The sequence below is a fragment of the Triticum urartu genome, chromosome 7A, assembly GCF_056163025.1.
Source record: "Triticum urartu cultivar PI428250 chromosome 7A, HENAU_Tu73, whole genome shotgun sequence".
NCBI classification, from domain to species: Eukaryota; Viridiplantae; Streptophyta; class Magnoliopsida; order Poales; family Poaceae; genus Triticum; species Triticum urartu.
In genome coordinates, this window is record NC_141879.1 from 149,650,504 (window position 1) to 149,663,038 (window position 12,535).

General features: G+C 46.2%; 1 long non-coding RNA gene across 12 annotated transcripts; it reads left to right on the top strand.

The window, feature by feature from the left end:
* Window positions 1-6,905: 6,905 nt before the first annotated feature.
* On the top strand, window positions 6,906-11,024 carry LOC125519423 (uncharacterized). Of its 12 annotated transcripts, none has more exons than XR_015610345.1 (6): window positions 6,906-7,678; window positions 8,075-8,304; window positions 8,593-8,815; window positions 8,955-9,189; window positions 9,273-10,637; window positions 10,711-11,024. It is a non-coding gene; the product is annotated as an uncharacterized LOC125519423 (long non-coding RNA). The 12 variants fall into 12 exon arrangements; XR_015610347.1 differs by having other exon boundaries at window positions 6,907-7,678; window positions 9,273-10,620; XR_015610349.1 differs by having other exon boundaries at window positions 6,907-7,678; window positions 9,273-10,587.
* The last annotated feature ends 1,511 nt before the right edge of the window (window positions 11,025-12,535 follow it).

Genomic DNA, 12,535 nt, shown 5'->3' on the forward strand with positions numbered 1-12,535 from the left:
GACTGGAGAAAACCCATTGTTGATTATTTGTGTGATCCTAGTAGAAGGGTGGACAGGGCTGTTCGGCATATGGCTTTTAAATACACAATGAGAGATGATGGTCTCTATCGCCGAACGGTTGATGATGTTCTTCTAAACTGCTTGGACGAGGACCAAGCGAGAGTTGCTATGGGGGAGGTCCATGAAGGTATTTGTGGCACTCATCAGTCGGCTCCCAAGATGAAATGGTTGCTACGACGTGCTGGATTTTATTGGCCGACTATGATTAATGATTGCTTCAGATATTACAAAGGATGTGAAGCTTGTCAAAAATTTGGTGATATTCAGTTGGCTCCTGCTGCTATGTTACATCCCATTATCAAGTTGTGGCCTTTCAGAGGATGAGGTTTAGACTTTATTGGACAAATTCATCTGTCTTCCTCAAAGGGGCATCGGTTCATATTGGTGGCAACCGATTATTTCACTAAATGGTCTGAAGCAGTACCTCTCAAGAACATGACACATTCGGAGGTAATTAAATTCATAGCCGAGCATATTATTCATAGATTCGGTATTCCTCAAATGTTGACTACAGATCAAGGCTCATCTTTTATGTCACACCAAGTCAGAGAATTTGCCGAATCTTATAACATAAAGTTGCTCAATTCCTCTCCATATTATGCTCAAGCCAATGGACAAGCTGAGTCTAGCAATAAAATTTTAATCAAACTCATCAAGAAGAAGATTGAGGATAATCCAAGGAGATGGCATGAGTTGCTGTCTGAGGCTTTGTGGGCACATAGGATCTCAAGGCATGGTGCTACGAAGGTGACTCCATATGAGCTAGTATATGGTCAAGAGGTTGTTTTACCGGTGGAAGTAAATTTGAATGCTTTAAGAATAGCCAAGCAAAATGATTTATCGACGGTGGACTTTTATAACTTAATGATGGACAACATTGACGAAGTTGCCGATAAACGTTTGGCTGCTTTGAAGGCCATAGAGAGAGACAAGTTGAGGGTGGCAAGTGCTTAGAATAAGAAAGTCAAGTTGAAGAATTTTCAAGTTGGCGATCTCATGTGGAAAAGTGATTCTACCGATTGGTTCAAAAGATAGAAAATTTGGGAAGTGGTCTCCAAGTTGGGAAGATCTTTTTAGGATCGCAAGAATAGTTCCCGGAAATTCATATTTGGTGGAATGCATACAAGGGGCATTGTTACCTCGAGCTCTCAATGGAAAATACTTGAAGAAATACCACCCGAGTGTGTGGCAAGAAGCCTAAACAGGCAATGGCCGATACATAATTATCGCTCTAAGAAAAATAAATGGCCGGTGGAGTGTTGACATCGTCCTTAGAACAAACACAGTACAAGTTATTTTTCGGCACACAAGCTTTGCCGAAAAACAGGGGGGCATGTGTTGACACCAGATTTTGGCATGGTCAAGAATCCGGGTTCGTATGCAAAAGTTAGAGGCAACACTTCACGGGCTGGCCCTGAGTGAAAAAGTGACGCGAGGGACCAGACACCCACCTAGGAAGTGTCTGATGGGTTGTGTGAGTTATTTGGCCTTTGCCGGCTGAATGGAAACCTTGCCCGGGTGGAAACCTTGCCGGGGTAGAGGCTTGCCGGAGTAGAAACCTTGCCGTGGTAAAAACCTTGCCGGGATGAAAACTTTGCCGGCTGAATGAAAATCTTGTCGGGGGAGAAATCTTGCCGGGGAAGAAACCTTGCCGGGGAGGAACCCTTGCCGGGGTAGAAACCTTGCCAGGGTAAAACCTTGCCGATGTGAAAGCTTGCCGGGTAGAAACCTTGCCGGTGTGGAAAGCTTGCCCGGGTGGAAAGCTTGCCGGGGTGGAGGCTGTGATAGTCAATCCCACGAGAAGTTGAAGATGGGCTCAAAAGGTTATTTCGATAATCTAGGATGGAAAAGTATTCTACACGGAAGTTGTGCGTCTCGTCAAAATGATCGATTTTGATATAAATATCATCCCAATCTGAGGTCGTATGCAAAAGTTAGAGCAATCGGAGTGCCGCCTATCACGAGGCGAGATATGGCGCGCCCCACCAGACACATGTCTGATGAGTAGCGCGAGGGAATAGCCTGTTTTGCGCGACCGATTTGACCCTCAAGACGACCTCTGATAATAAAACGTTCAACATGAAAGTTGCTTGTCTCGTCGAAACGGTCAAGATTGCTTTTGGGCTCGTTTCCATCCAAGATTGTTTGCCACCACAAAAAAGACCCGCAAGATACGACCAGTTTAAACCGAACAGTTTTGGAAAGTTCGGATAAAACCAATTCGAATTTGACTAGGGTTTTGGACGTGAATTGATGTAATTTTCTTGTAAGGAAAGCCTAGATGAATCCTTTGCTTGTACGGGAAGTCCAGCCGCCTCTTATATATGTTGGGGGTGACAGCCGATTGAAACAACACACAATCGAACAAATCAATATACTACTTTTTCATCTACGTTTTATCCCCCCACCGTTTTTCTCTCTCGTTCTTCGCTGTTCCTCGAGTTTGAGAGCTGCGAATCCCGAGGTTCTAGTGGCGAGCGAATCGACCTAGGGCAACCCATAGCCGCCGCAATCCCTGACGGGGTCCCTCCCGGGTGCGCGAGGTTTCGGGTCTGCAAAAGCGCCCGCCGACTGTCTTGTGTATCGCATTGTCGGTCAGGCCTCCTTCGACGTGAGCTGCGGTGCATCACCCCCGGCGTTGAGGGTACACATGACGTGTTCGTGTGTCAACATGAGGGAGTATCTCCTCGGGATCGGTTCCTGACGCAGCGGCAGCGCAATCTACCGCGGGATCAGCGTCGCCAGACGCGTCAGGCGGGCGGCCAGGCAGGCCCTCTGTCGCGTTGTCCCCCGGTCGGTCGTCATCTCCGCCGAGGACAAGCGGGCCACCCTCACATGCCCTTGGTCGGCCTACTTCTGTGGCTTAGGGTGACCCACGTGGCGGTCCTGATGCGGTGCGTGCGGGCTCAGGCGTGCTCCCGTCGTTGCAGTCTCCAGCGGCCAGTCAGGATCTGCCAAGTGGCAGTTTCCCACGGGCGGTTGCGCTGGATCTCGCTGGCTCGCCACAGGAGTTCGCCTCGGGATCTGCTGTGGTTGGGTCTGGATCTTCTGAGGCTGCGTCCGACTCTGCCATCTCCGCTTCCCAAAATCGACTGCAACTTCAAGCCGCACAACCGGCTCTGCCTCCCCCCGTGCGTCTGCAAACCAGGTCACAAAGTGGTATTATTAAACCCAAAGTTTATAAAGATGGCTGTGTTTGTTGGGGGTATTTTTATGCCATAGGTGAACCAAAGAATGTACGTGAAGCTTGGATGAGGAATACCTGGCTCTCATGGACAACAAAAGCTGGCATTTGGTTCCACCAGTCAGGGGTAGCAATGTGATTGACTGCAAATGGGTGTACAAAATAAAGAGAAAGTCTGATGGCACCATTGACAGGTACAAGGCTCGTTTGGTTGCCAAAGGTTTCAAACAAAGGCATGGACTTGACTATGAAGATACTTTCAGTCCTGTAGTGAAGGCTGCCACCATTAGGTTAATCCTCTCAGTTGAAGTCTCTAGAAATTGGTGCATTTGACAACTAGATGTAAAGAACGCGTTTTTGCATGGTGTTCTGGAAAATGAAGTCTTTATGAGGCAACCCCCTGGGTATGTTAATTCAAGCTCACCACATCATGTTTGCAAGCTTGGTAAGGCCCTATATGGTTTGAAACATGCACCCCGAGCTTGGTACTCTCGTTTGTATTTCAAGTTACAGTCTCTTGGGTTTATTGCGTCAAAAGGAGATACCTCATTGTTCTTTTATCGTCGGCATGTAATCATCATATTTATGCTTATCCATGTTGATGATATTGTTGTTACAAGTTCCTCTCCTGCAGCAATTGAGTCCCTTCTCAAGGACTTATGTATGGATTTTGCGCTCAAGGATTTAGGGCGTCTACATTTTTTTCTTGGAATTGAGGTGAAGCCGGTTGCAAGTGGTATTCTGTTGTCACAAGAGAAATATGTTCAACAAATCCTTCAGCGCATTGGGATGACAGGTTGCAAATCTTTGCCTACACCTTTGTCTCTCTTTGAAAAGTTGTCTCTTCATGATGGGGAACTACTTGCACAAGATGACTCTACTCGGTACAGGAGTGTTGTGGGAGCGCTAAAGTACCTTACTTTTACTCGGCCAGATATTTCTTATGCAGTTAATAAGGTTTATCAGTTCTTACACGCTCCCACTTCTGTTCATTGGACTGCAGTCAAAAGGATTCTTAGATATCTTCAAGGAACGCAGGGTCTTGGACTTAAACTTTGCAAGTCTGACTCCATGCTTGTCAGTGCTTTTTCTGATGCTGACTGGGCAGGTTGTCCTGATGACAGAAGGTCTACAGGAGGTTTTGCAGTATTTCTTGGAAGTAATCTAGTTTTCTGGAGTGCTTGTAAGCAAGCTACTGTATCCAGATCAAGCATGGAGGCTGAGTATAAAGCCTTATCTAATGCAACTGCTGAGATTATTTAGGTGCAGAATATGTTGACAGAATTGGGTCTTCATCATCCTCGAGCTGCATCACTTTGGTGTGATAACCTTGGTGCTACATATTTGACTGCTAATCCTATTTTACATGCTCGAACAAAGCATATAGAGATAGACTATCACTTTGTTCGAGAACGGGTGGCCAATAAACTGTTGAATGTTCGGTTTGTCCCTACGGGTGATCAGGTTGCAGATGGGTTTACTAAACCCCTTTCTTTGAGGCAGCTGGCAGCTTTTCGACACAATATCAACTTACATAAGTTGTGATTAAGGGGTAGTGTCAAGCATTGTATAATACGGTGTATCTATAAACCGTATATAGCTATAGATTGTGTGCGTGTGTTTGTTGTAACCGTGTTAGGATAGGTTGGGGCTGTTGAGATCTGATTCGATTTAGCTAGTTTCCTTGTAGATCAATCCACAGCCCTAACCGTCTAACCTTCTCTCTAATCTTCTGCTCTTATATAACATGCACGCGTCCCTGCTTAATTGCATACGCTTTAGCCTCAACTTTTACAACCCTTGCATGATCCTCACGTCCTCCCATCACGGTCATGGTACACCACGCCCGGCCGGGCGAGTACGATTTTCGCCGCCGGAAAGCAACTAATCTCCGTGTAAAGCAAGCACACTAGGAACGGCGCCGCCATGTTACTCGTGCACCAACTAGACAAGGCTATAACAACCACTTAAGGGACCATTATTAGTGCGGAATGCATTCATTTCCATGCTAATAGTTCTTTCTACATTAACCCACTTTTGGCACTAAACTTGTGAGCTCCGGCTCTGGCTGTCTGACTCGTATAAAGGAGAGACGACCTGCTTGGAGTTCCGATTGGCTTCCTTCTCCGCGGTGGCGGCGTCGTCAGATCGATCATCGCGCGCGTGGATACCTTGAAGTCTATCTAGGGTTTTGCAGGAATAGCTTTTGCAAGTATGCATGCCGTGAAGAACTCTGCCCGCTTTTATTACGCTTCTGTCAGAAGAAAATACTTCTTTCGTCCGAAATACTTGTTCAAAGAATAAATGTATCTAGATGTATTTTAGTTTTAAATATATTCATTTGTATTTATTTTTATGACGAGTATTTCCGAATGAAGGGAGTACATCTTCAATCGAATGAAAGTCTACGACAGCGACGAGCCTGCAATCCAAGTTTGTTTTGTTTGCTAATAAAGTCGTTGTTCTGTCCTACTTAGACTGTTTCATTTAGCTTGGTGTCACGACACGACACTCCTAATTAACGTCTTAGCTTGGCATCTCACCTAACGAATAAACTCCATCGATCGATCGGCTCCTTGCCCAACCATGAGGTGATTTTTTGTTACGCGCGTCAACCCCAAACAGTGCAGGCTGATCGATCGAGTTTATTTATGGTTGTTTTCAGCTAGCCGACAGAAGAGCATTATGATTCCGTTGACGGAGTGCGGTGGTTTCACTGTTTTGCATATGTACGGTCCGGCTGATTGATTGGTGCGAAACAAAGAGGGCAAGAGGGATATAACTTTTTTGGTCTGAGGATAACGCTGGATACGGTAGGGCTCAGCACCTGGACAGGAATTATACAGGGAAACCATCCACGTGATATGCCGAGATATTCGGCTCGTCTTCATGGATTGTCGGATGATGAAGTTAGGTTGGCACATGCTGTCTGTCTCACTGAACTTGCTCATTGTTGACATGCAATGATACTTATGATAGTACGTCGCTACTGGCTCGAATGGGAAATTGGGGAACTTCCTTTATTGTCCACGGTGCATTCTAGGGCGAAAGAATCTATTCGGTTATTGAGAACTTGAGATACAATTGTGCACCAACCTCCCCAGCTACCTGCGCGCACTTGTGCACCATTTTGGCACGGTAGAAATCTCGAGCGCACAAGAAACAGCCACCAGAATAACCACCTGCACAACTGTCCGGTGATAGACGTAGACGGATGGCCGGGTGTCAACGACCACGCAACGAGAATCATCAAGCAGCGGCAGTACGTTACGTACATACGCACGCACGCACGCACGACTGTACAACGAATTCAAAAGTCAGATCTCGAAAAAAATTCAAACAGAGTCAGATTTCGAATAGGTTTGAAAAAAGGGTCCGCGTCGTGGATGGAGCTGACCGGAGAGAGCGACCGCACATAGCAGCATGCATCGCAGAGGGACGAAGCGACGAGTCGGCTTAACAGCGGGGCGGGTGGGTGGTAACATATGCAGCAGCGCACTGATGGTTTCGTACGTTTCAATCTTTCCCTAATCTTTCCCTATTTATATATATATAATAATAAACCAGCGGTCGCCTCTGGTCGTACGTCGTCGGTGTTTTTGCGAAAGAGCCCCTATATTACTTTGAAATAAACCCGCAGTCCTGTTTAAGTGGATCTGATAAAACCGTTTTGACAAAAAACACCCTGCCGCATTTGCCCGTGTCCGCCGCCGCCGACCGCAACCAGCGCCTCCACGCGCGGGCGGCTCGCGCCCGTGCCTCCCTGCCGCCCCGCGCCGCCGCCCACCGGAGCTCCGCTACCGGACCAACGCGCCGCCATGCCCTCCTCTCCTTCTTCCTTCCCCTCCCTTTTGTTCTATTTCTCACATCCCCCTCTCTCTCTCCTTCGCAGGAAGCGGAAGCCATGGCCCTGGACCTCCATGCCAGATCGCCGCCCCGCGCCGGCCGGCCATCGGAGCGCCGCCGCCGGACCAACGCGCCGCCCTGCCCTCCTCTCCTTCTTCCCTCCCTTCCTCTGGTTCTATTTCTCACATCCCTCTCTCTCCCCCCCTTCACAGGAAGCGGAAGCCATGGTCGTTGGATCTCCAATGCCGGACCGCCACCGGAGCGCCGCCTCCGGACCAACGCGGGTTGCCGCGCTGGACCGCAAGCGGATGCACTGGTTGTGCTCGACGGAGATGGGCCCTGTGTGCGTGCCCCCGCAGCCTGGACGAAACTCCAGCGAGGCCATGAGCTCCCGATTCCCAACCCGGGCGTAGGAGCGTACGGGAGCGCCGTCGTGGATCCTGAGCGTCCTAGGTCCGCCGAGGCCACGGGCTCCCAAGCCGGGCATAGGTGCGTACTGGAGCAACGCCCGCCTGGGCGAGGTCCTCCTGCTTCTGGAGGAGGCGAACAAGCCGAGCCAAGCCATGAGGCGCCCGTGGCCAACACAGTGTATCTTTCAATTGAACTATCTGGTGTTTTTTCTACGTATCTGTGTCATTGACCATTGTCTAGAGTGTGATTTCACACGTTTGTTTTCAGCCAATCATCTATGAAGTGCGACCTTTCATGCTTGAATTCTACAATATCCACTGATGAATTTCATGCTTTTAGTGAACCTCAACAAATTCATGGAAAACGTATTTAATTTTGCTCATCTGATTCGCTTTGCTGCATTATTAGTATGCCTGCTAGACTCCAAATTCAAACCTATAGCCTATAATAAACCCCAGTTTTTTTAATCAAGTTTAAACATTTCAGTTCCGTTTTTGGGTTGGAATTTATCAGTGGCCATGTAAGACTGGAAATTGCTCACCACGTGTTCCTTAATGTATATTGTGCCAATAGCTATTAAACCTTCGATATGCTGGAGGGTGATGAGGTGACATGGAGCTAAACATAGATTGAAGATTCTGTCATGAGTTCCTCAGAGAAGATAGAACAAATGAGTATGGAGATCCAGCTGTTGAAGACGCCGAGGGACAAGAACATTCAGGAGTTGTTCACCTAATGGGTTGGTGAGAACAAGAATACAGTTAACATCATCACAGAGCCCTGCACATCTCGCATGCGAGGCAGTATGTCCCTTTTTCTTTAGCACAACTCATATGTCTCTTCCTACCGGGGAGCGTTCGTAATACTTTGCCTGATTCTATTATGGATTACCCATTTTGTTTACAAGTTGACGTACTTATTAATTTGGTGTCGTATTAACTACACCGGAGTCTGTTCTTGTGCAAAGGAAATTAGATTGGGATTGGCCGCACATCTTAAATGCATCTAGAAAGTTAACCACAGATAGATTTCACTCTTATCGCCCTTCTATTCAATACATTTTGATTGCTGAAATTTGAAACAATGACCAGGTTCTGTAGGAAGCACAAGAAAGTGGGTATGAAAGCTATGAGACGATGGCCAATACAGATATTGACAGGGCTGGAATATCATTAGAGTCCGGCGCCAACGAATATACATAGCGACTTAAAGTGTGATAATATATTCATAAATAGTCCTGATGGAACAGTGAAGATCGGCGACTATATGGTCTGGCGACATTATTGCATCAATGGAAAAAGCAAAGTGTCAAAGGTGTGTGACATTGTGTTTTTCTGACAGCTACGGATCTGTGAAAATATACCTATTCTATTTACTGTGGATACACTCTCAGGTTACTTTGTTTAAAAATTTATTTTAGTCGTGTACTAACAACCATTGTGTTAAAATGCAGGCGCATTAGACTTTACGGCACTAGAACGCTTCACTGGCAATACAATGAGTTGCTTGGGTATTCCAATCCCCTTGCTGAACCCTGTGCTATTCGCAGCCTCTTCTGTCAATCCAGCAGCACACCGCTGCCCTTCGCATCCTCCCTGCATCACTGCAACTGGGCCGTGCTCACATCGTCTGCGGTCACATGCACAATCTCTGCGCTCGACGCTGCCTCCACCGAGATTCATTGCAAGGTCTGTTCATAGCCACGGTTCCTGCTCCGTACCATTGTTGATGCTCCTGTTAATGGATAAGTGTCCAACAAAATTACCTGCAGGGTGCCTGAAACGCCCACTGCTGGGTACATGCATACAACAATTATGCCATGTCTTCCCTATTCGATCGGTCGCACATGTATGTTTCTTTTCCTTCTTTGTTTAGTTTTAAAGAAAAGATTAATTTCTGAACTCACCATATTTTTATACTATATATAAGCATGGATGACTAGAATAGTTGATTGTCAGTTCACTTATATTTCTCCTATGGAAAGGAGCATCAGTTTTACGCATGCTTCCCGGGTCCTTGGTGAGAGGCCTCTGTGATGTTATTCTTTTAGGTAAGCTTTACTCAGGTTGCTACTCATGTCACAGTGTCTGTAATTTAGCTAGAGTCAGGTTCAGAGTTATTGACTGAATTTTTGGGGCACAACTATCAAGCAACCTGAGTAAAGCTTACCTAAGCCAATGATTTTGTTCTTTTAGCTAGAGCCAGGTTCAGAGTTGTTCACTCTGGATTTTTTGGGCACAACCATCAAGCAAGCTAGCATGTATTGTTTAACTGAAGCAAAGGGCAGCTAAGCTATGAATGCTTCATTCTTTGTTCTACACAAATGCAGCTACTATTTGTATTTGATCTGAGAAAAGGTGCAACCAATTGAAGTTATTTTGAAGAATCTGCACCTGAGTATATATATGTTCTGATTTTATAGCCTGCAGAGCCTGTAGAGTAAAGTTTGTACATTTTGTGAATCGCTTTGTTCCGCTTTCCCTTGGTGTATAGTCTATACTGTATCAGATTATTTACTATGTGCAGATTTGTTTGTGCCATTGCCGATCATGTACTTCTTTCTGTGCTTGGAAGCATAGTCTCATCGTATCCCCTAGATCTGTATAAGTATATTTAGCTCACATACACTTGGCATTTGTTCTTCAAAAGGCGATGTCCTCGATGCTGGACTCCTGGTAACAGTTTATTACATGTTATTTCTTTTTTTGGTGAGTCTTTTCTTGAGATTTAGGATTATGGAGTTAACGGGTGTTACTTTTGACCTGCTAATACAGCTGCGTTAAACTTTTTGCTCTTCGAAAGCAACTATGTAAGTCTGACGCTAACATAATGTTTACTGCTAAAATACTTCAGTAGGTATAACTTAGAGTCAGGAACACAAGTAGAATTTCATAGAAATCTGTCTAGCTCCTGTAGATGAAAGACTTCCTGCAAGTGAGCTCTTGAATAACTCTTACCTCCAGGAAGATGAGGTCTATTCCAGCGCCTTCAATTTCAGTCTCTCTGGTCTCAAGTGTGACTGAAGATGGGTGGCAATCTGCAAGTTTCGTGCTTTGGAAGGGTGAATTCTTACTGAAAAATCATATGTATCTTACCGACCATATTAATTTATTGCTAAGGTTTACTCATACCAGTGGTAAATATAGCACTGAAGAAACTTTTAAATCAAACTTTACTTCAGTCTTTAATGACACTACGAATTATTTCAGGCTGTTTAAAGAATGCCGAGTTGTCAAGCGAGGAAATGCAGTGGCTGGCGTTGCCGGGCATGGGACGACGTCTCTAGGCTCCTGCCTGAGGCAAGCCTCTCCGGCCTCCTCGGATGCCCTCTAGGAACTGGCACTGCGTATGATGGTCTCCTCACCTAGCACCTAGGTTGACCTAGCCACCGCCATCGAAGCGGAGAGTTGACAACATATGCATGATTGTTGGACGTGTCAGTCCTGCCATTGACATGTTCAAAACTATGAATTGAGTGATTACAAATATGCTTTGATCAATGAAATGAAAGGACGTTCTGTTACATCTTGTTGTGCAGATATAGGGCTTGAATTATTTTCGATCGTATCATCTTGGCCCTATAATAAAAAAACGAGTGTGGGAGTGCGCGACCAGTTGCTACCAGTATCAAGGTGCACTTGATGTGTAGTTATCAGTCAATGAGAACCATAGAAAAATGGAGGCATAGACTCTAGGAGTATATATCCGCTCCCCAAAAAATGGTGTGCTATATATTGAATGGTTCAATATAGGTCAGTGAGTTTGAGGCAACAAAAAGCTTTAGAGCTAAAATCAATAGGAAAGGGTATTTGTTTCTTAAGATGTTTTTTTTGATAAATGTAAAAAAATTTGAATTAGTTAGTTAGTAATAAGAGAGAAAAGGAGACCATGACTTGATTGTCTATTTATCCTTGCTCCATATTCGAAGTTTCTGCCAGCTGCTGTCGTCAACCTACCCTTGCATGCCATCTACTTCCAATTCACTTTTGCGAGAGGTGCATGCCTGACCGTCGACATTGATGCATCCTCTCACTCAACATCGTGTCTCCGCAGGATGGAGCTTAGATCGGTGAACCGCATAATGGTCAACAAAGAGGCAAAAAGTAGATGATTTTGACGCTTTCGATGGTGCATGCGGAGATATTTTTCACCTTTTGCCTATAGCAACACACGGGTCTTCTGCTAGATGAGACTAGGGCGAAGCCCACCGTCATTATAAATTTTCATAATTACAAGTCGGTGTAGGAAGGGGCTCATGAAAGCCGCGTGCTAGAGTGTGATGACCAATCCCCGGTTCGGCCGTTGGCACCCATCAACAATGCACAACAGATCAGACTTTGAGTGACCCTCCACAAACCAGGTCCTTGATCCCGCTCATGGTAGTGAAGCACTGCGATGGCCGCCAATGACACCCTACTCAGGGTGCTACTTTCCACGACGGCCTCCATGTTGTCACTGTAGCGGGATGCGTGAGACCAAGTGTAGGGAATAGCTTGCGGAGAGCGATCCTCATGTCCAGCTCGACAAGATTAGTTTTTAATGTTTTAAACATTCCATTGTGATTGCACGTTAATGACATGTGTGTCGCAATGGCTGGGATTGACGAAGTCCAGACATGTTGTGATTAGAGGACACTGCGGTAATCGCCGGTGGTGAGGGACTAAGAAAAGTGGTGACACGGTGTCGGTGAGGGACTAAGACAAGTGGTGACACAGGTGGGACACCATGTTGAAATAGAAGACGTTGAATTGTGGGGGTTTTGAGCCGTATTTATCGGGCCCGTTGCAACGCACGGGCATGATTACTAGTTAGTGAAAAGAGACGAGTCCCTTGCTTGCCGATCCATCCGACCCGCGACGATGCGCTGCGCGTCATCGGCGCGTCGCTCCCGCGGCCGCGAGACAGACGTTGCTCCGAGCATCTACAACCGAACCTCTCAAATCCGCCCCATACGCTCGGACAAACTGACCGATCACTGCTCGATCATGATTTTTTAATTCAGACGGACCTTTCAAATAGCCATCAAACGCCCGG